Consider the following 24,083-nt stretch of genomic DNA (forward strand, 5'->3'; position numbering starts at 1 on the left):
TCATCATGCATACTTTTCCACACAGAAAATGAGGGTGTGGTGAGGGCGGAGAGTGGACAGAATGAGGCTTGTTTTCAGAATCATATCTCAGCAGTGGTCAAATCTTGTTTCTACTCTTTGAGACAATTTTGTTTGATTTGTTCATTTCTTGATCAAGATTCACCCCCAAAAATATTTTATTCATTTATTTTGTCAAAATTGGATTATTGTATTAGCATTTATGCAGGATTTCTTCAAACACAGCCATTCGTGTTCTTTCTAATGCTTCCCATTTTGATTGTCTCATTCCCTTATATCTTCAGCATCATTGGCTTCCAATTCCCTTTCATATTCAATTTAAAATTCTTATTCTAAATTTCAAATCGATCTACTGTAACAGTCCAGGTTACCATTCTTCTCTTATTCATTCTTGTCCACTAAGAGTTTTATGTTCTTTGAATGATCAGCATCTTTATATTCCTTCTGTCCACACAGTTCATGATGAACTAACGAGAGAGAGAGCGAGAGCTTTTATCTGCATTTCACCATCCATTTGGAATTTCCTTCCAAATATAGCGTACCTTGAATCAACTTATTTGAAATTTAGAACACTTCTAAAGATGCTCCTTTTTGAGAAAATTTTTTTTCTATTCAGTTAGATGACTCTGCAGGCAGTTTGCAGAATATATTATTCTATTTTATTTGTCCCCTTTTTACATTTTATACTGTCAGTTTTTAATGGAGTTCTTTTCTTTTTTCTTTTTCCATTTTATTTGTAATTTTGTATACCACAATGCTATTGACTAAGGAAGGGCAGTATATTAAATAAAATTAAAACCATAAACATAAACCATACACAGAGGGCCATTTTTGATGACGTCTTAGTCTGACTTTGGATGTTTCCTGCAAAATGTCAGTGGCAGAGAAATGGCCATTTTCAAACGGGTCATCCAAATATATATATATATATTTATATTTATTTATTTATTTATTTAAATCTCCTACTTGGACATCTTGGCCACCAGGATGTCTAACTTTATTCACCATTTTCAACCCCCCAAAAAGTCCAAGTTAGAAATGTCCAACTAGGTACCATTTAGATGTTGGAGGGGCGAACCTTGAAATGGGTTGACCACATAGACATCCCAATAAAACAGTGGGGCACCTTAGAGGACCCTGCTGTGAACTTCATATAAAGGTTGCTGTGATTAGATTATTAGGCTGTGCATATATGCGTGATCATGTGAAACCTTTGTATTTAAAATTCCATTGGTTACCAATAGAATTTAGGATCAAATTTAAGATCCTGATGTTGGTACATAGAGCATTATTTCAGCTACAGCCTTCATATCTTTCTAACTTGGTGTTATTTTATGCCCCAAGGCATTTACTACAATCTTTGAATGACAATAGGGTAGTTGTTCCTCATATCGCAAAGACACATCTTGTGTCAACCAGAGAGTGTGCGTTCTTTTATTTAGTTCCATGGCTATGGAATAACTTGCCTGTAGATTTGAGAAAAGAAGAATCATATATAAATTTTAAAAGACATTTAAAAGCACATTTTTTTCAATTGGCTTTCTCAAATTGAAGAATTAAGTTTGGGACTATAATCTGTATTGGGACTATAATCTGTATTGTTACAAAGTATCAACGTCAAAGGTGCAGGTTCTAACTCAATTTCTCCCTTTTTTATAAAACGTTTCTTTTCCTTCTTTGGTCCTTTCATTCAGACAATGATTGAAAATAGTTTAACCACAGGATTTATACCAAAAGAATGGAAAGAAGCAATCATCCATCCAATAATAAAAAATCCTAAAGATTCAATTTCAATTGAATCAAATTACCGACCTATCGCCAATTTACCATTTATCACTAAACTAATAGAAAAAGTTGTTTTCAATCATGTAAGCAACTTTATTGAAAAAACTCATACACTTCATCCCAATCAGACTGGTTTTAGATCTAATCATTCAACAGAACACTCTATGATAGGTCTTACAGCTAACATTCAATATTACTTAGATCAGTGGTTCCCAACCCTGTCCTGGAGGAACACCAGGCCAATTGGATTTTCAGGCTAGCCCTAATGAATATGCATGAAGCAAATTTGCATGCCTATCACTTCCATCATATGCAAATCTCTCTCATGCATATTCATTAGGGCTAGCCTGAAAACCCGATTGGCCTGGTGTTCCTCCAGGACAGGGTTGGGAATCACTGACTTAGATCACCACAAATCTGTACTTCTGATTTCACTCGATATATCAGCAGCATTTGATACCATCGACCATCATTTACTCATTAAGAGACTGTCTTCCATTGGTATTTATGACCAAGTTCTAAATTGGTTTAAATCATATTTTCAAGATAGGTCAGCTAAAATTAACTTCAACAATTCATCATCAATTAGCTATAAAAACTCTTATGGTATCCCTCAAGGTTCAATTTTGTCCCCTCTTCTATTCAATATCTTTTTAGCACCACTTCTCACTTTAAGTCAATCCATTGGATTCTCCGCTTTTGCCTATGCAGATGACATCCAGCTTTTATATCCATTAAATACTGCTGATTCTAATGAGGTTACAAATATAAACAATAAGTTAAAACAAATTAGTCAATGGCTAAAAGAAAACATGCTGGCCCTGAATCCATCTAAATCTTCAATAATGTTTTTCCCATGGAAAAAGGATCTTACATTTTTATCACAAATACTCTTAGACAATTTTCCACTACAAAAAGTGACGACGACAAAAATACTGGGAGTATTATTGGACCATGAATTATCCTTCCATGATCAGATTAGCTCCGTAGTTAAAAAATTTTATAAACTACATCTCATTAGATCCTTAGCCAAAGTCTTAGAACCAAAAGCTCTTAATGTTCTAATTCATTCCTTGGTTATTTCCAGGCTGGATTACTGCAATACATTATACCATGGCATAACTCAGAAAGAACTAAGATTACAAATTATACAAAATACTGCAATAAAAATTATTATTAACTCCAAAAAATACAATCATGTCACTCCTCTGTTACAAAAAGCACACTGGCTACCAATTTCACATAGAATAATCTATAAAATTGCACTATTGACCTTCAAAATTCAACAAACCAACACACCAATATTTTTACATCATTATTTGATACCTTATTCCCCAGCCAGCTCTCTAAGATCAACAGATCAGCATTTGCTGACCATACCGTCTCTGAAAATAATAGGCACCAGAAGAGCTACAATTTTTTTCAATCTTAGCACCCCAGCTATGGAACAAGTTACCAGTTTATCTGCCTGGTGAAACTTCTTTAGAAAAATTTAAAAGCACATTAAAAAGCCACCTATACAAAGATGCATTCGAGTCATAAACAGGATAACTCTTTTATCAACAATCTCAGGCTCAAATACTTAAACCTAACCAGATCTATATATAGGTCACAACTTCTCCCTTTCACTTTTAGACTTAGCTTTATTTGTAAAACATTTTTAATTACCCTCCTGATGTTGGTTTTCCTTAAATGTTCTTCTACTTTCTTTAACAATTGTAGTTCACTCCTCTTTCCCTATGTATCACTAATTAATTGTGTACAGTGATTGTATGTTTACCTGCATAAATTGTTTTATTTTGTCCCCCCCCCCAATTTTTTTTTATTGTTATATGCATTGAAAATATTTGATATTGCGTTTATATCAAAATTTTAATAAACTTGAAACTATTTATGTAATGATTATTCTCTTATGGATATTTTTAGTTGTATGTATTAGTTATGTTTTATTGAAATTTGATTGTTTTATTATTTTATTATTAGAATTGTTATTATTGAGATGTTGATTGTTATAGTATTTTATGAAAAAAAACACATTTGCTCTTATTCTTTCCTTTCCTATTTTTAAATGGAGTTCTTTTCTTTTTTTAACTATTTATTGATTTTCAAGCAATAACAGTGCAATACATTGAGTCTGAATATAAATAAATAAATAAAAGCATTTTGAATATACATATATTTCCTAAACAATCATTTTCCTCCTCCATCCCTTATTTAATCAAAAACAGAAGTGTATATATAGTTTCAATAAACTAATTATAATAAATAATAGTGCTTTCTCTCCCCCACCCTGGATGCGTAAGGAAGTCAAACAAAAAGTAAAGGGAAATGACAACTATATCAAAGCAATAAAAGATGCTAATGGGCCCCACACTAAGTTAAATGCAATACTATGCCCCAAGATTTCAGCATTCATTCTTTCATATTTGTAACTGGAGCATACATTCGCCCACCAGAACATAAAATTAAGTCTATCATAACTCTTCCAAATGCGTGTTATCATCTGTATTGCTATTCCCGTCATAATTAAGAAAAGCTAGCTTTTATAACGATTCATAGAGGACTTAATGTGTAATAGAAATGTAATGCAATTTATTTCTTATATACCGCTACATCCGTTAGGTTCTAAGCGGTTTGAAGAAAATATACATTAAGATTATAAATGAGAAGTAAGAAGGTACTTAAAAAATTCCCTTACTGTCCCGAAGGCTCACAATCTAACTAAAGTACCTGGAAATTAATAAAGAAGAGAAAATAAAGATGGTTGAAAAAAGAAAAATTCTATGTGAACTTATAGGATGGAAATTAAACTGACAGTGAAGAACTGTATGAAAAATACATATGGAATGCAGTTAGAGAGGGTAGGTTACAATCTATTTATGGTATTTGTTTAATTGGAAGGTGTTAAGGTGGGTAATTTGGGGGAAGGTTATCTGAAGGTAGGTGAATCTTCTGGAGGTAAAAGAGGAGGGGTTAAGATATTTGGATGAATTTTTTGAAAAGCAGGGTTTTGATTTCTTTTCTGAATGTTTTGAAGTTGTCTGATATTGTCATAAGATTGGAGATGGAATGGTTGATTTTTGCTGCTTGTGTTGCCAGAAAGTTGTCAAACATTTTCTTGCGTTGTGTGCCTTTGAGTGGGGGGAAGGCGAAAGGGTTTGAGGTTCTTCTGTGTCTTGAGGTGGAGATTTGGTTTAAGCGGTTGTTTAGATAGGAGGGGGAAGAGCAGTGTAATGCTTTGAATATCAGGCAGTGGAATTTGAATTGGATTTGTGCTTGTATGGGTAGCCAGTGAGAGTCTAAGAAGGCAGTTGTTATGTGATCATATTTTTTAAGTGAGTAGATCAATCTGAGGGCGGTGTTTTGTATGGTCTGGAGTTGTTTTATCATAGTGGCTGGACAAGGAAGATATAGGGAGTTGCAATAATCCAGCAGACCTAAGACTAGGGATTGGACGATTAGTCTAAATTGTGCTTGGTCAAAGAATTTTCTGATTTTACGGAGATTTCTCATGGTTAGAAAAGCTTTCTGGGTTGTTTTGTTGATCTGGGGCTGCATTGTGCAACATCTGTCTATCGTAACTCCTAGGAGTTTTAGTTCGGATTGTATTGGGTATTTAGTATTTTTGATTTTCAGTTCAGTGATGGTAGGAGTTTGGGCTTTTACGAGCAAAAGGAATTTTGTTTTTTCAGAATTTAGTTTTAGTTTGTGATCCATCATCCATTTTTCTACTGTGTCTAAGGTTGTTTCTAGCTTTGTTGTGGTGGTGGTCTCTGATGGGTCGAAGGGGAGGATTATGGTGATGTCATCAGCATAGCTGAAAGATGTGACATCTAGGGTATCTAAAGTGGCTCCTAGGGAGGAGATAAAGAGGTTGAAGAGCGTAGGTGAGAGAGGTGATCCTTGTGGAACTCCGCAGGGATTTGCCCATGGTTCTGATTTGATATTATTGTATTTTACCCTGTAGGTTCTAGATTTGAGGAACCCCTGAAACCATTTGTAGACCTTGCCTGAGATTCCTATGGCGTCGAGAATTTGTAGTAATAAGGTGTGGTCAACTAGGTCAAATGCTGCGGAGAGGTCTAATTGTATTAATATCATTTTTTTTCCTTTACTGATGTGTTGTCGGGCTGTATCTAGTAATGTGATAAGTAGTGTTTCTGTACTATGGTTAGTTCGGAATCCTGATTGTGAGGGGTGGAGTAGGTTATGATTTTCCAGATATTCGGTGAGGTATTGTGCCACTAGGCCTTCTATTATTTTAACGTACAATGGTATTGAAGCGATAGGTCTGTAGTTGGAGGGGCTATCTATTGGGCCTTTGTGATCCTTTATGATTGGAGTGATTAAGATCTCTCCTAGGTCCTGTGGGAATTGGCCTTCTGTCAATGTGGTTTGAATCCATAGCATAAAGTTGGTTTTGAATGTGGTGGAGGCGTTTGATAATATGTAGGTGGGGCAATTATTTAGGTCACTGGAAGCATGGTTGTATTTATTGTAGAGTCGGTTCATATCCGACCAGACTAGAATTGGGAAATCGGACCAGCTTCTGTCTGCTACGATGGCTTCGCTAGTTGATGGGTTTGTTGTTATCTTTTCTAGATGGGTGTGTGTGTTGATGAATGTAGATCTGATATTGTGTACAACAGATTATGACTTCATAGGTCAACGGCATTGTAGACCCAAGTAAAACATTAATTTGACCCCATATCGACTTCTAAAAATTAAGTATCAAAGGATAATAGAATAACAGATGATCCAAAGTCCCTATATCAATATTACAATGCCAGCATCTATTAGATTTAGAACTATCTTAACTTTTGCAAACGTACTGGGGTCTAAAAAATCCTATGCAACAAGAAAAACCAAGTTTGTCTCATAGATGCTCACGCGTACATTTCATTCTCCAAGTCCAAATTAGTGGCCATCGAGACACAGAAATATACTGTTTAATCTAAATGCTTCAATTGTCCCTTAGACTATTTTTTTGTTTTTTTATTCAAGAAATCAGATATTAACTTATACCACCGAGTGGCCTGATGTCTTAAAAAATCTGTCTGGAAGCATAGGATCTGCAAGCTATTATGAGTTTTTTATATTCCGCCAATCAGGGAACCCACTCTGAATGGCCTGCTTCAACTACAACCACCTATAATTCTAAGACTTCAAAATACCGAATAATTGTTGCAGTCATGAAAAATCAAACAGTTTTCCATTAGATATAACATCATCCAATGTATAAATGCCTACCTGCATCCAATTCTTCCAGAAGATCCCAGAACCGCCTATTTGAATCTTAGAGTTTAACCATAAGGATTGTAAAGTAGATTCCTCTATTGGAACATCTGTTAATTTATTAATAAATTTCAAGGTTTTCCATGTGCCAATAGAATACAATTGTCCTTAACATATCTAGGCAATTTGATACTCAATACATGAGACAGTCGTAATGGGGTCATAAGTTGCCACTCTAAATATAACCAATCTGGGAGATGTTCCATAAGCTCAGAGTTCTTTTTATTAATGAATATGAACTATATATTGTAAACTGCTTGGATCCTTTTTAGGCTGTTATGAGGTATATAAAGTTTTTAATAAACATAAACATATACATCTAATCCCTTTATAATTTATGGTGACCCCTCCAAAACTCCCCTAAAATGACTATACCTACCTAAATTCCACCCACTTATATACTGCTGGGACAGAATTGGGTTGAACCAGAGGCAGAACAGGGCGGGGCCATGTGTCCAGGATTTTAAAGCTCAAAATATGATAACTCTAAGTAACTAGAGGCCAGGTCCAAGATGACATTTTATTGGTTGAGGAGGCAAACATTACATTACTTTATACTTATTGACCGCGTTACTAAAAAGTTCTACATAGTTTACAAAAGATTATCAATAATGAACATAATGTATAGGTGAAGTAAGTTAAGTGAACAAGTATTTCAAGAAAAGATAAGTTTTCAGCTCTTCTCTGAATTGTCCATAGGAGTCAGCTGTGAGTAACAATGACAGAAGTGATAGTCCTGGAACAGTCAACTGTACAGAGATTGTGGAAGATTGTGTGCAGCTCATAGGAATGAGTGTGATAGTTTATGTGTGATTGAACTGCATGGAGAGTTCATGAATGTTGATGTTTATGGAGGAAGTGGGGATTGAGTGAGTTATGTGTATTAAGGAGCTTTTGGAGTATATGGCATTCACAGAGAGAAGCAAGCAGGATCGGGTACTACCTTGGTTAGAAGGAGGAAGGGGGGAGGGTGTAGAATGCAGGAGGAGATAAAGGGAAAGTGAATAGGCAGTCTGATTACTGTTGGGATGAGAGAGGGTTGAGAATAAAGAACTCATCCATCTCTAACATCACAACATACTCATCCATCTGTAACACTACCCATGGATATCAATCATATCAATTTCTTAAAAAGAAAGTACGACCATGTTTCCCCATTGCTGAGAAAACTCCATTGGCTTCCGGTCCATCATAGGATACAGTTCAAGTATGTATGTGTGGTTTTCAAACTCCTTTATGGAATATTTGACTCTTTGATTCCCCTTAGTGGGAATTCCTTTAGATCCTGCTATTCAAGAATTACAACAATTCACAAATTAGCACAGGGGCAGGGAACTCCAGTCCTCGAGAGCCGTATTCCAGTCGGGTTTTCAGGATTTCCCCAATGAATATGCATTGAAAGCAGTGCATGCAAATAGATCTTATGCATATTCATTGGGGAAATCCTGAAAACCCGACTGGAATACAGCTCTTGAGGATCGGAGTTCTCTACCCCTGAATTAGCATTTCCTTCTCTGTAAGGTATTAAATGCACTGGGAAGCTTAGTAAATCTTTTACTTTTAAATTGGTGAGAATTTGGAATGGACTTTCAGATTCTCTAAGACTGGTAGATCAATTATTTCAATTTCAAAAAAGTTTAAAAACCTGGTTGTTTTCACAATAGTTAATTTGATTCTAGCTGTCATATAGTAATTTTAAGCAATTCAACATACTTTTTCTAACTTTTTCCATCCATCTAATCTAACCAATTTCTGTTTTTATCCCACAGATTTTACTTGTTATATTTCATTTTTTAACGAACTGTAAACCGAGTTGAGCTCCTTAGGGAGTAGATTCGGTATATAAAATGAAGATTAGATTAGATATATCTCCCAATTGAGATATTTTTCCATTTATATTCAAAGATTTCCATAAAAATCCACCTATAATATTGAACTTTACATTTCAATACCGAAAGTTGTTTTTTTCTTTTTGGAAAGGTACCTAGCTTACAACTATAGTATTGAGTTTTGAATTGCATAAACATGAGCCACAGAGGCCGACTGGTTTGAGAATAACGTTAGGAGCTAGTTTTTTAATCTTCCCCTTTGCCTTAGTTTAAAGGAATCAGTGATGATTTGCTTTACATTTCAACTTCCCTTTGTATCCTTGGTATTTATATGTTGAGCACTTCTTTGGAGAATTGAATGCCGCTGTGAAATGACTATCAGGGAATCAGCATTTTCTGTTTTGAATCTAGGAAAACAGCTCCAACAGTTGGCATTTCTCTTTTGTGAGGTTTTGTATATTTTAGATCATTTTGTATGTTTAGATAAAATAAAAATATGATTGTATGAACTTGATGGTGTTTGGTAATGTATACACAGGATTGCATACCAGTAGATGGTGGCATATTTTGAAATATATGTAATATATATATGTAATATAAATTAAGAATTATCTTTAAGTGGGAATTGGAAGGCTGGACAACCAATGGCAGATGGAATTTAATGTGGACAAATGCAAAGTGATGCACATTGGGAAGAATAATTCAAATCATAGATACCAGATGCTAGGGTCCACCTTAGGGTTCAGTGCCCAAGAAAAAGATCTAGGTGTCATCATAGACAATATGCTGAAATCTTCTGCCCAATATGTGGTGGCAGCCAAAAAAGTAAACAAGATACTAGGAATTATTAGAAAAGTGATGGTAAATAAGTCTATTATACTGCCTCTGTATCGCTCCATGGTGAGACCTCACCTTGAGTATTACATTCAATTCTGGTCACTATCTCTGGATGAGTTCAGACCTTGCTGCCATTTCACACTGATGAGCCTGTTATGTCTTTAAAGTTGTAAAGCCCCCTTCCCCCGCATCATTGCTGCCTGCAGTGGCATACCTAGGGTATGTGGCACCTGGGGCCCATCATTTTTTGACACCCCCTCCATGTAAAAAAATATTTTTTGTAATAACCATGAAACAGAATAAAAGGTCAGAATAGAAACAGGCAGTGAAAATTTTCTTTTATTGAACCTCATATGTAATCATTATTCCATACATAACATAACATAAATTATGTCTGAATTGTCATGACATTAGAAGTACATATGGAGTAGTTGCAGGTGATGCTTGGGACATTTCTGATTGAGTTAGTTCAGTTTTATGTGTTTTTTGAATAGAAGGGTTTTTATTTCTTTTTTTGAAGGTTTTGTAGTCTGTGGTCGAGGTTAATAGGTTGTAGAGTTTGGGGTCGAGTGTTGCAGCTCGAGTGGCTAGGAGGTTGTCGTACAGTTTTTTTCTTTTGATGTTTTTGGTTGGAGGGTGTATGAATGGTGTGTGGGTTCTCCTATGTCTGGTTGAGGTGGATTGAACTAGTTGATTGTTCCAATAGGCTGGGCTGTGTCCGTTTATTGCTTTAAATAGTAAGCAGAAAAATTTGAAGTATATTCTCGCTTGTATTGGGAGCCAATGTGAGTCGTAGTATGCCTCTGTGATGTGGTCGAATTTCTTCAGTGAGTAGACCAGTCTTGGGGCTGTGTTTTGTATTGTTTGTAGTTGTTTTATCATGGTTGTGGAATCTTGACTGTTTTTCCTCCATTTTCTTTCTAGTTGTCTGCATTGTCTTTTTAGTAGGAGTAGTTCATTGCTCTGGGAGTTGGTAAGTATGAGAGAGAAAGATGAATGTAGGCAAACTTGGAGACAAAAGACTTTTCACAAGGTACATGAGAAAGAGAGGAGGAATAGGAATAAGATTGGAAAGATGGCAATTTGAACCAGTGGGGTAAGAGTTTAAAGAATTAGGATTGGGACCGATAGCCCAAGTAGTGGAGAACAAACAAGAGAGAGAGTGTGAAGAACAGATTGGAGATGGCTGAATGAAAAGACCAGTAAAGCCATCACATTGTTTCAGATCAACTGTGCAAAATATGATCTACTCTTTGGTATTTGCCAGCTACTTGTGATGCAGACTGCCCAAGGAACTTGGCTTGACATAGCATGGCTTATCTTAAGAACATGTGAGGAAAGTGGATACTGGGAGGGGTGAAAGAAAGAGGAAGATAGGTATAAAAAAAGGAGACATTAAAAAGATTGGGAACCTCTATTCTAGGGATCCTATACTGTTAGTATATCCATTTTTAATGGCCTGGCTTCTGAACACCTGAAGAAATTAGTTACCCCCCATTCCACACACATTAATTCTCTTCCATTTTTGTTCCCATTATAAAAAACACTAAGTTCCCAGAAAAAAAATACATTAAAATAAGAAGAAGTGAAAACAAAGTCCCCTACAGATGAGAACATAACATAAGAATAGCCTAACTGGGCCAGACCAATGGTCCATCATGCCCAGTAGCCCATTCCCATGGTAGCCAATCCAGGTCACTAGTACCTGGCCAAAACCCAAGCAGATTCTTCCCCCATGTCTTAATAACAGACTATGAACTTTTCCTCCAGGAATTTGTCCAAACCTTTCTTAAAACCAGCTACGCTATCTGCTTTTACCATAACTTCTGGCCACTTCATTTTTAAGCTTAGATCTTTCCTTCCAAACAGAGACCTTGCTAGATGTCAAATACAGAACAAGGTAACTTCACACGGACTTAGCTATGCAGGAAATGTAAATCTCCTCATTCACCCACCATATAGTGCAAAAATGTGCAAAGGTCTGGTTTTTTTTTTTGGATCACTACATAGCCTAATGCTACACAAGCAGCGCTGATACAAACATATTCTGAAGGTCAATGCTAAGGTTAACAAAGTTTCCTTCCTTGGATAACAAGGAGTTACTGACAAACCACTGGAAGAGATCCCAAAACAACTACCCAGACACAACACCCAAAGACCCACTCAGTGTGTGAACCAGTTGAGTGGAGTAGACTAACTGGGGGGAGGAAGTGGGCCCGGAGTTTGGTCAGCAGAATTTCCCAGACCACCTCTTCCTCTCAACACATTGACACGCTGCCGCCACCACCACCACTAGAAACACCTCACCGGGTAGGCCAGCAATGCTTATAAACTTTATAAAACACATTATTATAGTTTCTTATAAAGCACATATTTTAACTGAACTCTCTGACATCCTCAGCCTTGCCATTCACAAAAACAGAAGAAAGAAAAGTTCCTATTCCCTGCTGTCTCATGTCCCCGGCCTATACAATATTTTTCTTCTGCGGACCCTTCAAAAGTCTGACCAAATCCTTGTTTCACTTGCATTATAAAGTACTGAGGTTGCCATCTCTCCCCATTCCCAAGTCCTAAAGTCTAAGACAGTAGTGCAAACTAGTGCTGCCCGAGTCAAGAAAAAAAATTTGATTCGATTCAGCCTATTGAATTGGTTTTTTGATTCGATTTTCTTGCACAATTGGGTGTTTTTTTCAAACATCCTGGTGGGTTTATTTTATAGCTTTTTCACTCCCTTTGGCTTCTCCTAACCACACTGGCGATGTGGTGTAAACAAAATAAAGAAACAAAAAGGACTTTTCCTCTCTCTGTTAAATCCTAGCTCACGTTTGCGGTCTAACACCAGCTCTGGCAGGATACACTTTTCAAATATGACATATTGTAATCACAAAATAGAAAATAAAATTATTTTTTCTACCTTTTGTTGTCTGGTCAATATTCAAATCTTGTTGGTCTCAGGCTCTGGTTGTCTTGCTTGCCAGGGTCTCCTTCTTTCTTCTTTCTCCATGCTAACCATCCATCTGCCATCTCTGTCCTCCTCTTCTGTTTCCCTTCCCTGCCCCGAAGGTCTGGCATCTTTCCTTTTTTTTCATCTCCATCCACAGATTCACCTTTTCTCAACTACCCTTTCATCCAGCATCTCCCCCTCCTTCCCCACCACCCCAGGGTCCACCATCTCTCCCTTTCTCTTTCCAACTATCCTCCTATCCAGTTTCTCCCCCCTCCACACCATCCCTTGTGTCCAACTTCTCTCCCTTTCTGTTCCTTCCCTCCCTAAATCCTATTATCCATCATCTTTCTCCTACTCCTCTGTTTTTAGACCCATTATTACTTCCCCCAAAGTCCGGCATATGTACATATCTTTGAACCCCCCTTCCCTCCCTCCCTCCGTGTACTTCTACACCAGGACTCCCTCCCCTGGAGGTCTATCCCCCATGAAGTCTTGTCCCCCCCCAAAGGACTGCACCCCCCCGGAGGTCTGTCCGTACTGAAGGCCTGCACCCACCCTGAAGGCCTGCACCCCACCTCTGAAGGCCTGCACCCCACCTCCGGACTGCACATCCCCCCGAAGGTCTGTTGCCCCTGAAGGCCTGCACCCACCCTGAAGGCCTGCACCCCACCTGAAGGACTGTACCTCCCCCACTGAAGGACTGTACCCACCCCCAAAGATCTGTCCCCCCTGAAGGCCTGCACCCTTCCGAAGGCCTACACCCCTCCTGAAGGTCTGTACCCAAAGGACTGTCCCCCCCCTCCCTCCCCCGTAAGGCCTGTGTATTCCCCTCTGGCCTCTCGTGCCTCCCTTTACCTGATTTCAGCAGAAAGCAACCTGCAGAAAGGATCGCGGGTACTGTAGTGATCCTTGCAGTTTGCTATAGGCCTCCAGAGTTGTCGTCCCTCTGCCGCGGTTCCACCCCTCCTCTGACGTCAGAGGCAGGATCGCGGCAGAGGGATGACAACTTCGGAGGCCTATGGCAACCTGCAAGGATTACTAAAGTACCTGCGATCCTTTCTGCAGGTTGTTTTCTGCTGCAATCGGGTAAGCGAAAGCCTTGGGGTCGGACCATGAGAAGGAAAGTACCCAGGCCATGACTCCAAGGCCGGGAGCACCACCCTCATGACTTGTACCTGGGGTGGACCGCCCCCCCCTCCCCCTCCCCCCTTGGTACGCCACTGGCTACCTGGGCTTGCCAGAATTGGTGCCTCTGGATCTGAGCATGCAGCAAGCCAGAAAGATGTCATATATTTTGCCAGAGATGCAGAGAGAGTCTCCTCTAATCTGTCCAAGGACCTAAAGTAGTACCTCAAAATGCCAAATGTCCAGTTTATGAGATTCCTGGTCTTTCTATGTGCCTCCTCTCACTTCTCTTCAGCTAGGCCTTTGAGGGACATATTATGAAAAGATAGCCACTGTTACCTGCAAGGCAGAGAGAAGAATTTAAAGGGATTGATGTTTCACAGCACTGATGATCCCAGGGGTTTGCTGGGTTTGTTATTGCAGGTAGAAGGGGGCATCTGTGAGGAGAGAAACTATGGTGAGTGTAAGGTTGTGGTTGCTCACATAGCAGCCACCCTCCCCAATGATCTTGCTTCTTTTAGTGTTCATGTATGCCAAATTATGACCCAATGTACAATATGCATCATGACAACACCCTGGCTACTAGGCACACACATCAATTATGTTGGAGGCATTGCAGTCCTACATATTAAGGGAATTATATGACATATGTTTCCATAAATGGCCTCTTTTCCAGCAGGTGGGCTAATAGCAATGTGTGTGTAGGCAATGGCCCCTAGCAGCAAGAGGATGTGTGCCAGCTCAAAGAATTGTATCATGGTTTGGTGTTTCTGCTGCTCATGCTCAGGGAAGGAATTAATTGAACTCGTATCTTTTGAAATTGACCTGTAGAAACGAAGCTATACAGCATGCAGTAGTTGGCTAGTTAAAACTGCATGCTGTTTAGATTCGTTTCTACAGGTCAATTTCAAAAGATACAAGTTCAATTAATTCCTTCCCTGAGCGTGAGCAGAAGAAACACCAAACCATGATACAATTCTTTGAGCTGGCACACATCCTCTTGCTGCTAGGGGCCATTGACTGTGCACACATTGCTTTGAGCTGCAGACATTCTCTTGCTGCTAAGGGTTACCAGACGTACAGATTTCCCTGGATATCCTTTTCGAGGACATGTCTAGGGTCCGGATGGATTTTCAAACCCCAGCACTTTTTCTGGGTTTTGAAGTTTCCTGTAAAAATCGCATTAGGAGGGGGCATCTGTGCATGCGCGGATGCAATGCGGTGACATCATGCCCGCGCATGCACAGATGCCACCTGTGGGCAGGGTTGGGTGGGCTGAACAGTGTGGAATGCAGGCGGAATGGGGCAGAAGTGGACGGGCTTGTGGGCGTGGCCATGGGTCCGGATTTTCCTTCGGGAAAATCTGGTAACCCTAGCAAGTTGATACCTGATATTGCCTTGAAAGGTATCTAAAAGGTTCCATGGCAAAAAAATGATAGGGTTGTGGTGACTTTCAGGTGCACTGGCAGGAATTGTCCCCTCCATGTACTGGGCTCTAGGTCTTCCTCTAACTGCTGCATTGACTGTGTTTAGAACCTGCATACCTTTTACACAGGAATCTTCCTTCTTTGTTCTTTCACTCTCTCTCCTGTGAGCAAAGGTCGTGAGGAACAACACTTTCCTTCCACTCATACTTAAATCCATTGACCATGACTAGTATCCATCACCTGTTATGGCACCCACACACATACAGAGCTAAAAACAAACACACAACCAGTGGTAGATGGGCACACCCAAATGTGCAAAGACACATACTGGCTGTTGCACAGAGAGATGGATGGAGAACCTGTCCAGGGGCTGGAGAGAGAGGAGGGAGCAGGTGTGTAGAGGGTTAGTGAGGGCATTTAGTGCAAAAGGGGCACAGTGGAGCAGAATGGAAGTTAATAGGTGCTATAGTTAGATAAATGCAGTGAGGTGGCTAGTTAGAGGATGAATGAGGTCTGACCAAACACTTAGATGCCAACCAGCAGCACAATGCATTAAGCAATGATCTGCTTTTTAGATATTATTTGTGGCAGATATGCATTTGATTATGTGCTTTGCACCATCAGTGTGCCCATTGTTTGTGGTTTACTAGTTTAAAGTTTTATATTCCACTTCTATCCACAGCAGATCACAATGACATTCATAATACGAGTATAAAGTCTCAAAAAATTTATAACGCCAATTACATAGCATCTCCCCATCAATCTTCCAAACATACCAAAAGGAACCCCCCTCTCCCAAATCTAATCCAAAGAAACATACATTGTCACAAGGCTGTCACTTATCCTGTCCTATCCTATTAGGCAGTCAAGCATCGGGAAAAGGCAACTCTTTTAAACAATGCTGTCAGAAAGTGGTTTCATAATCACAGGTCCCACCAGAGAAAAGGAAAACTTCCTAGGGCCTGTTTTACAATGCCGAGCTAGCGGCTACCATGCAGCAACAGCCCTGAAGCCCTTTAAATCTCTATGGGCTTCGGGGCCATTACCGCGCGGCTTTGTAAAACGTAAAACGTATCTTAGCCAAATTAGGGACAGACAACATAACCATTCCCTGCATGTATGGTATCTAGTCCCACCCAGTGCATTCTCATTCTTTGTACTAAGTGCATTCTTTTGCGTACAAACCATGGTACACATGTGCTTTCTTGTTTGCTGATGCATTCCTGGCTTTTGAGCAGCCAAATATTGAGTTTGTCAAACTTGGATTGAATTGCCAGGCTAAGTTTTTATCTTGTTCCTGTTCCAGACATATTCTGTCCCCCAGAACACCAACAATTAAATCACATAAAAAGAAGGTGCTATATTTTCCTAGAATCTATTTTTTAGGCCTTATAAAATGACCAGATGTATGTGTCCATTTGAGTGGCTCAAGTTGCTCATAAAATTGCCTTGAATGTTAATCAAGTGCAGTTTTTGCTAAATAGTTCATGCTATGTAGCATTAGGCAATACTTTTTTTGTTTGTTTTGTTCTAAAGTCCTCTGAGATTGAGAACAAGTCCAGTAAACAGACAGAAATAAATGATTAGTGCATTTTATGGTTTCTGGCTCACTGTTTAAATATTGGCTTGAAGGAGAAGAAATGTTTTCTGAGTCACCGACTTTATTCTGAAAAAAAGTACTAAAATAAGCCCTTGATTAAACTAGTTTTGTCAGGCAATAAACACCTGATGTCAATACAGATGCTGGGATCATCTGGACAGCATCAGAAAGTACAGTATATAATCAGAAAAAAATAACACATTCTCAGTGACTTGACGAGGATCAACTGCCCTCAACAAACAAAAAATACTTACAACAAAAAGAGAAACTAGTCTGAAATACTGAAAATATAGAACTTCACTCCAGATTAAAGCTTACACAACGCACAGCCCCAACAAATGCAAATTTCTGCACATAAGTTTTTCCATGTTTATTTTTTATTTCAAATCATTTTTATTGTAATATAAAGAATATATAATACATACTGAGTTGTCAATTGCAATACATATTTCAAATACACAGCTTGAATATCAAAAATTATGGTTGCAAGAAATATGCATACCATATCAAATGGGCAAAATTGGAAGTAAAAGAGTATCAAGTCAATAACCATAATCAAGCTCAGAAACTAAGAAATGGACCATAAAAAGGGCACAGCAACAGTTCTCCAGAGACCATAGGAGAGAAAAGAAGAGAAAAAATAATAATTTATGGTGGGTTGAAGGAGAGTGTAGATAATGCAGGAAATTTAAGAGAAATTTAGAGACATTGCAGTAGCATGAAAGAGAGGAGCCACTTTGAGTATTGTGTTTAGTTTTGGAGACGGTATCTGGCGAAGGACACAAAAAGGCTTGAAGCGGTCCAGAGGAGGGCGATGAAAATGATAGGAGGTTTACGACAAAAGACATATGAGGAGAGACTGGAAACTCTGAATATGTATACCTTAGAGCAGTGGTCGGCAAACCGCGGCTCTTTAGCCACTTGAGTGTGGTTCTGCTAGAGAATGCGGCTTGTGCGGCCCAGCTTCTCCCTCCCTCCCTCCCTTCTATGCCTCCCTCTGGCAGGTAGTTTTCTGGCCGGCTCCCTAAAACTCATCCAAAATAGCTGGCTCCCTTGCTGCAGTCGTCCGCTTGCGGTGTCGTCTCCCCGCTCGCAATCTGCAGCCGTGTCAGAAGCATTCCCTCTGACATCACAACATCAGAGAGAAGGCTTCCGAATCAGCCGCGAATTGCGCACGAGGAGCCGACGACGCCCACAGATGACTACAGCAAGGGAGCCAGCTATTTTGGATGAGTTAGATTCTAACCAAGACAACCAAGGCTTAAAGATCCTTCTGATTGAGTTATAAGTAGGAAAAGTAATTTCCATGTGAGATGCTTTGGCAATTAGGGCTCCATCAGCACTAAGGATGGCTTTATGAGAGTAGAGATAATGGTTTTGGACTTGTATAGAACATCAGAAAGAGAAAGGGAGAAATGGTATACCTGGGGGAGGGAGGCAGACAGAGGGAGAGATGGGATGGGAGGCAGTAGGGAAGAGAAAGGGAGATAAGTTGGATCTGGGGATGGAAGGGAGGTAGAGAGAAATTTTAGGCTTCTGGCCATTTCATTGTTCAGCCTCAAGGGGGGGAGGGAAGAAGAAAAACAGAAAAGAGAGGGAGCAAAATGTTGGATCATGGGGATATAGGAGGAGATATGGACCCATAGGAGGGCAGGAGGGAAGAGAGCTGGGATAAGAAAGGGGATGGAAAGAAAGGGACAGGGAGTTATAGCCTGACCAGTGGAGAGAGGGTGGGGGATTCTGAAAGTGGTGAGCCATGTGGATGAGGAGATGAGTAAGAAAGCAGTGAGTACAGTGGTAGAAATGTGGTAATGGGGAGTAGATAGCAGGAAATAGGAGGTTGGGAAAGGAGATGGGAAATGGGAGAGCTAGGGACTGAGAGAAGTTGGAGAATTGAGAGGTAGCTGAACATTTAAAAAGAAGGGCGAGAAAGAAGGCAAGATTTGAGTGGACAGAGGCAAAAAAGAAAAGAAAAAGTTAAAAAAGCTGAAAGGGAAAAATCAATACGTTGAAGACAAGCATAAGGAGGAAATGGAATAAGAGAAGAGAAAAAAAATGAACAGCAGACACTGGAAAGAGAATTAGTTGAAGATAGACAAAAAGCCAGAAAGATAAACTGGGACCAAAATGATGTAAAAACAAAATATCCAGACAACAAGGTAGAAAAAATTGTTTTATTTTGAATATATTAACTGAAATATGTTAGCTTTGAGATATGTGCATCACAATTATTTTTGTATTCAGTGATGTAGTCATATACATCTGATTTAAGGGAGGGACTGGAGCCCAAAATTAGTAGATGGCATCAAAGTTTCTCCTGGCCTGAGTGCAATTTAAAAATACTTGAGCTATTGGGGATTCCCAAGCCCTGCCACCTGAAGACATCTTCCTTCAGTCTGGCAACCCAAAATCTCCAAGCTTTGCAGCCAATGGCAATATCTTCAAGCTGCCACTGCTTTCATGCATGCATGAAAGCCAAGGGGAGGGGGGGGGGGCAGGGAGGATGGAAGGCAGTAGCTCTGCAATATTGCTGCCAGCTGCAGAAATTGGGAAGTTGGAGGGGAGGAGGTGGCCGTCAGTTGGTGAGGCTTGGGGATCTCTATTAGCTACAACACGGGAGATGTTCAAAAAAGCAGTAATATTTACCCTAACTGAACGACCCTCCACGTGCGCCGCTGACAGCTGATGCAGCATTCCCTCTCTGATGAGGCCATTGTTCAAATTAAATGCGTGTTTTGTCATATTTTTATTTTAATGTAAAAAATATTTTTTTGTCAATAAGATTACTATGATGATGATATCTGGTTTTATTTAATGTTAGTAGCTAGTTTAAACCGACTCCTAAAAACATGGTTCTTGAAAAGAAATTTGGCTCTCAAAAGAAATCTTAATTGTTGTACTGCTGATCTTTGGGGCTCTTTTGACTAATGAGTTTGCCTACCACTGCCTTAGAGGAAAGGAGGAACAGGGGGGGATATGATTCAGACATTCAAATACTTGAAAGGTATTAACATAGAACAAAATCTTTTCCAGAGAAAGGAAAATGGTAAAACCAGAGGGCATAATTTGAGGTTGAGGGGTGATAGACTCAAGAGCAATGTAAGGAAGTTCTTTACGGAGAGGGTGGTGTATGCCTGGAATGCGCTCCCGAGAGAGGTGGTGGAAAGGAAAACAGTGACGGAGTTCAAAAAAGCATGGGATGAACACAGAGGATCTAGAATCAGAAAATAATAGTAAATATTGAAGAACTAAGGCCAGTACTGGGCAGACTTGCACGGTCTGTGACTGTATGTGGCTGATTGGTGGAGGATGGGCAGGGGAGTGCATCCATGGCTGGGAGGGTGTAGATGGACTGGAGTGAGCTTTGACGGAGACTTCAGTAGTTGGAACCTAAGAACAGTACCGGGCAGAGCTTTGGATCCGTGCCCAGAAATAGCTAAGAAGAAGGGAAAAAAACCAACAAATTTTTAGATTGAATCAGGTTGGGCAGACTAGATGGACCATTCGGGTCTTTATCTGCCATCATCTACTATGTTAGTATATTACTATGTATTTCCATAGTTTGTGTTTGTGAAGCCATATTACTTTTTCCATTCCAGCAATATGCCAAACTTTATCCAGCCAGAAAGATTGTGAGGGTAATATAGGATTTTTCCATTTTTGTGCAATGCAGAGCTTTGCACTTGCAGCCAACAAAAACTGTCGTATAAAATAGCTTTTTCGTTCTTAACACACACTTGATTTCCACTGATATAGATCTTGGTACAGACTACTTCTTTTGCTTCTCCTGTGCTACCCACCTTTCTCAGATTTTATGTAGTTCCTTTCTTATTCTTATGCTTTGATTTGTATTGAAAGGGGATACATTAAACCTGAAATAAATTAAACTCTGTTGTGTTGCTATAAATAATTATTATTAAATGTGGAGGTATATTACAAGTAGCCCTTGTGTACTGAAGTGATTTTTAATGGAGAAACCAGCTCTTTAGATAAACTTTGATTAATTTGTGTTACCGAATTTGCCTTTCAGCCCTGAGTTATTTAGATTTGCTTTCATTCCTTTGGTAGTATTGTGGACATTTTGATTGATTAGTTTACCATTGCACATTATTATTTTCAGCACATGTCAGGTGCATGCACTTATGTTCACATTTTTTGTGGGGGTTATTTATATGATGTGAAGAGAGTATTGAACTGAGAGCCCAGAAGTGTGGGCCTTTTTCATTATTCTAGCTCTATTGACCCCTACTTGCAATCAGCGCCTTTTTCACTGATAGACTCCCACAATTGGTAATAATTATTTACAGGAACACAGCATACACTTTTTATACAAAAACTGTGCATGTCTTTGGGGTGTGCACTGTGTAAGAATCATCAACTGCATGCAAAAAGAAAAAACCCAAAACCAATGACAAATGGAACTCTTTTCTCAAACAAAAGGGTTACAGTAGGGTTGTGTTGACAAGCTCTTGGCTGTATACCAAGGTATTTACTTACTTGCTATGTCATGACAAATATTAAACCTGCTTCTGAAAGCTAGAAAAATAGCTTGACATTCTAAAGAGTCTTATTTGAAAAGAGGATCAAAATCCTTTGCAGACAAGCACTGAGTTGAAGAGCCAGCTACCAAGTAAATGTGGGTGTTGGTGGGGGGAGGGAGTCTTTATCATCGCTTTACTGCTTTCAAATGCTGTTTCTAGGCCACTCACAAGTTTAAAATAATGATAGCATGCCTAAATTTGACCCAATTTAGAAGTGAATTAAGATCAAATACAGTACTGATGTGGTCCTATGTTTTAACTTTAGCCATGTTTACCCAAGTTCCAAGAGGCTGCCTCTAGAGGTCAAGACAGCCATTTTGAAGAGGCAGATGAGAAGGGTAGGAGCAAAGGGGCCTCATTCTAACCCATTCTTCACTACACTGGGGATTGGGCAGGTAGTCCTAGGGATTCCTGGGGAAGAGGTTGTTAATTTTCTGAGGGGGTGGAAGGGAGGAAAGGAGGGGGTATTATAAGGGGAGTTTCTTCATGTTCCAGTGAGTTAAGAAGCAGGAGATCTGAATTTTGTAGAGGTTGGGACCTGAACAGATACCCTTAAGTGTGTTTCAGGACCCATGTAAGACCCAACGGCTAACACATGCCAAATTAGCCCCAAATATTCAATGCCAGGGCCTGGTTATTTTGGGTCCAGTTAGTAGTAGAGGAATCTCCTCCTAGTTTTCTCTTTTATTATTTTGAATTCTAAGTAATTGATAGTACATTCTCTTTGTCCTTAATGTGGACTCCAGAATTTGTTATTGTACTTAAGTCTTTGCTGTATTATTGCTTTCAGAGATATTCTGTTTTCTGTTACACATTCTATTGTATAAAGCTTTTTCAAAATTTCAGTAATAGAATAGAAACTGAGGGAATAGTCAAAATGAGATATAATCCATAAAACTAAAAGATTAAGGGGCTCATTTAAAAAAAAAAGAAAAAACTCCAAAAGGTGGCATAAAGGGGCAGATGGATGATTTTCTCACCAAACTTTTCCAATTCTCTATTTTTGAAATCTATTCTCTAGACGGATTTATATGCTGTTCATCTACAATTTGTCTAAATATCAAGAAGGCATGTTAAAGGCATGGTGTGATTAGGACTAGGGTGTATTTATAACCTGGACAATTTTCTGCCATAATCAAACATTTTAGATTACGTCCAGGGCACAATTTGGGTGTTTGGGGGTGGATCAGTTTTATCAATGAATAAATGCCTAAAAGCTTCCCAAACTTACCAGATGACCAATGAAGATGACCTCCCCCCCCCCCACACACACACACACATTGTCACCCAGTCGGCTCCACGAGGGCACTGCGGCATTCACTGACAGGTGACAGCACAACCCTGACGTGGTTCCCAATGAGGGAAAACCCTACATAGTAGTTCAGTTCACTGATGTGTTAACTAAATCAACAGCAGATACACTGCATATGGTCAAAAGTTTTAATAAAAAACAAAAAAAAAGCAGACTTTCTGTCTCAGCACAAAAATATCCAAAAGACAATACTTCTGCCCAGGTTCTTGCAAGCTCACCCAGGTAAGTATTGTCAAGTTCTCAGTTCATCATATTACAAGGATTCCTGGACTTTAACTTATCTCAGTTTCAGTTTTCACCAGGTCCTTAGGTATTAAGCAGTCCAAACAAAACTCCAGTACTATGCAGCACTCCGGTCCTGGTGTTGCAGGAACAGGATTGCCAGGTTCAATCTCACAAAAAGCTTTTCACAAGCACCCACAAAATAACCCAACCCGAGGTCTTCAGTGAACCTAACCCCAATCCTGTAAGTCCTCAGTTTTGCTCCAGTGCTAACACCCGCCACACAACAGCTTCTCACAAAGCTCTCTCCCAGCTGGTGTGGAGTAGCTTAATTAGTGCAAAGCACTAAAGTACTGCTTCCAGCCCAGCTGTTGTGCAACAAAAGACAAAACAGTTTCCAAACACATTTTTTGCCAGGTCCTGGTAATCCAAAATAGTCCCAACAAAAATTCCAAAAGCAAAAGGATAATTAATGAGTAGGAAACTGCACTCACATCCATGGGTTCCAGGGATTCCACTCCGGGTATTGCCAACTTGGTTACTTCCATTTGCTCCTCTGGAACCTCTGGCTGTGCTGGACCCTGTATTACAGGACTTTCCCAGTCCATGGGCGCTTGTCTATGCCTGGCCAGGAGGATTCTTTCAGCCAGCTCTTCCTGAGCTGTCCCTCTCAGACTCTTTGAGAGCTACTTTAAGGGAGAAGAGCCACTCCCAGTCTTACATGGCTGAGGTACTGCTTTGGAGGCTCTCTGGCTCCCTCTCAGTTCAGTGTTAATATTACACTTTGGGAGCTGGTTGTATTTCCTATGGGAGCTTGTTTTCCTGACAGGCTTTGGCTCGGGCAAGGGATCTAGGTTTGCCTCACATTCTTTCTCCTCAGGATAGGCAGCCCTGTCCTCTACAACCTTTGAGGCTCTATCTCCTTTGGGATTCCTGGTTAGGGGAGTCGGCTTAACCCCTATCCTACCCATGACATTCTCATCCTTGGGGCTGGGAATGTCACAACATACATATACATACACAACATTCCTTTAGCAGTCACTGATCCCCTCTTTCCCCACAAAGATGTAAATGAAACAGTACATACCTGTCTGTATGACAGCTTCAGATGTTCTGGGCAGTCCTAGTAGAGCAGCAAGCAGGTT

General features: G+C 39.6%; 1 long non-coding RNA gene across 1 annotated transcript in view; it reads right to left on the bottom strand.

Annotated features, from left to right (window-relative positions):
- LOC117358194 overlaps positions 1-23,613 on the bottom strand; it is a 35,740-nt gene extending 12,127 nt beyond the window's left edge. Inside the window, exons 1-2 of the long non-coding RNA XR_004538957.1 lie at positions 23,433-23,613; positions 14,062-14,175 (exon numbers count right to left, since the gene is read on the bottom strand). This is a non-coding gene — a long non-coding RNA (uncharacterized LOC117358194). The remainder of the gene's footprint in view (positions 1-14,061; positions 14,176-23,432) is intronic.
- Between the last annotated feature and the right edge of the window lie 470 nt (positions 23,614-24,083).

Source organism: Geotrypetes seraphini, chromosome 3 (assembly GCF_902459505.1).
Source record: "Geotrypetes seraphini chromosome 3, aGeoSer1.1, whole genome shotgun sequence".
NCBI classification, from domain to species: domain Eukaryota; kingdom Metazoa; phylum Chordata; class Amphibia; order Gymnophiona; family Dermophiidae; genus Geotrypetes; species Geotrypetes seraphini.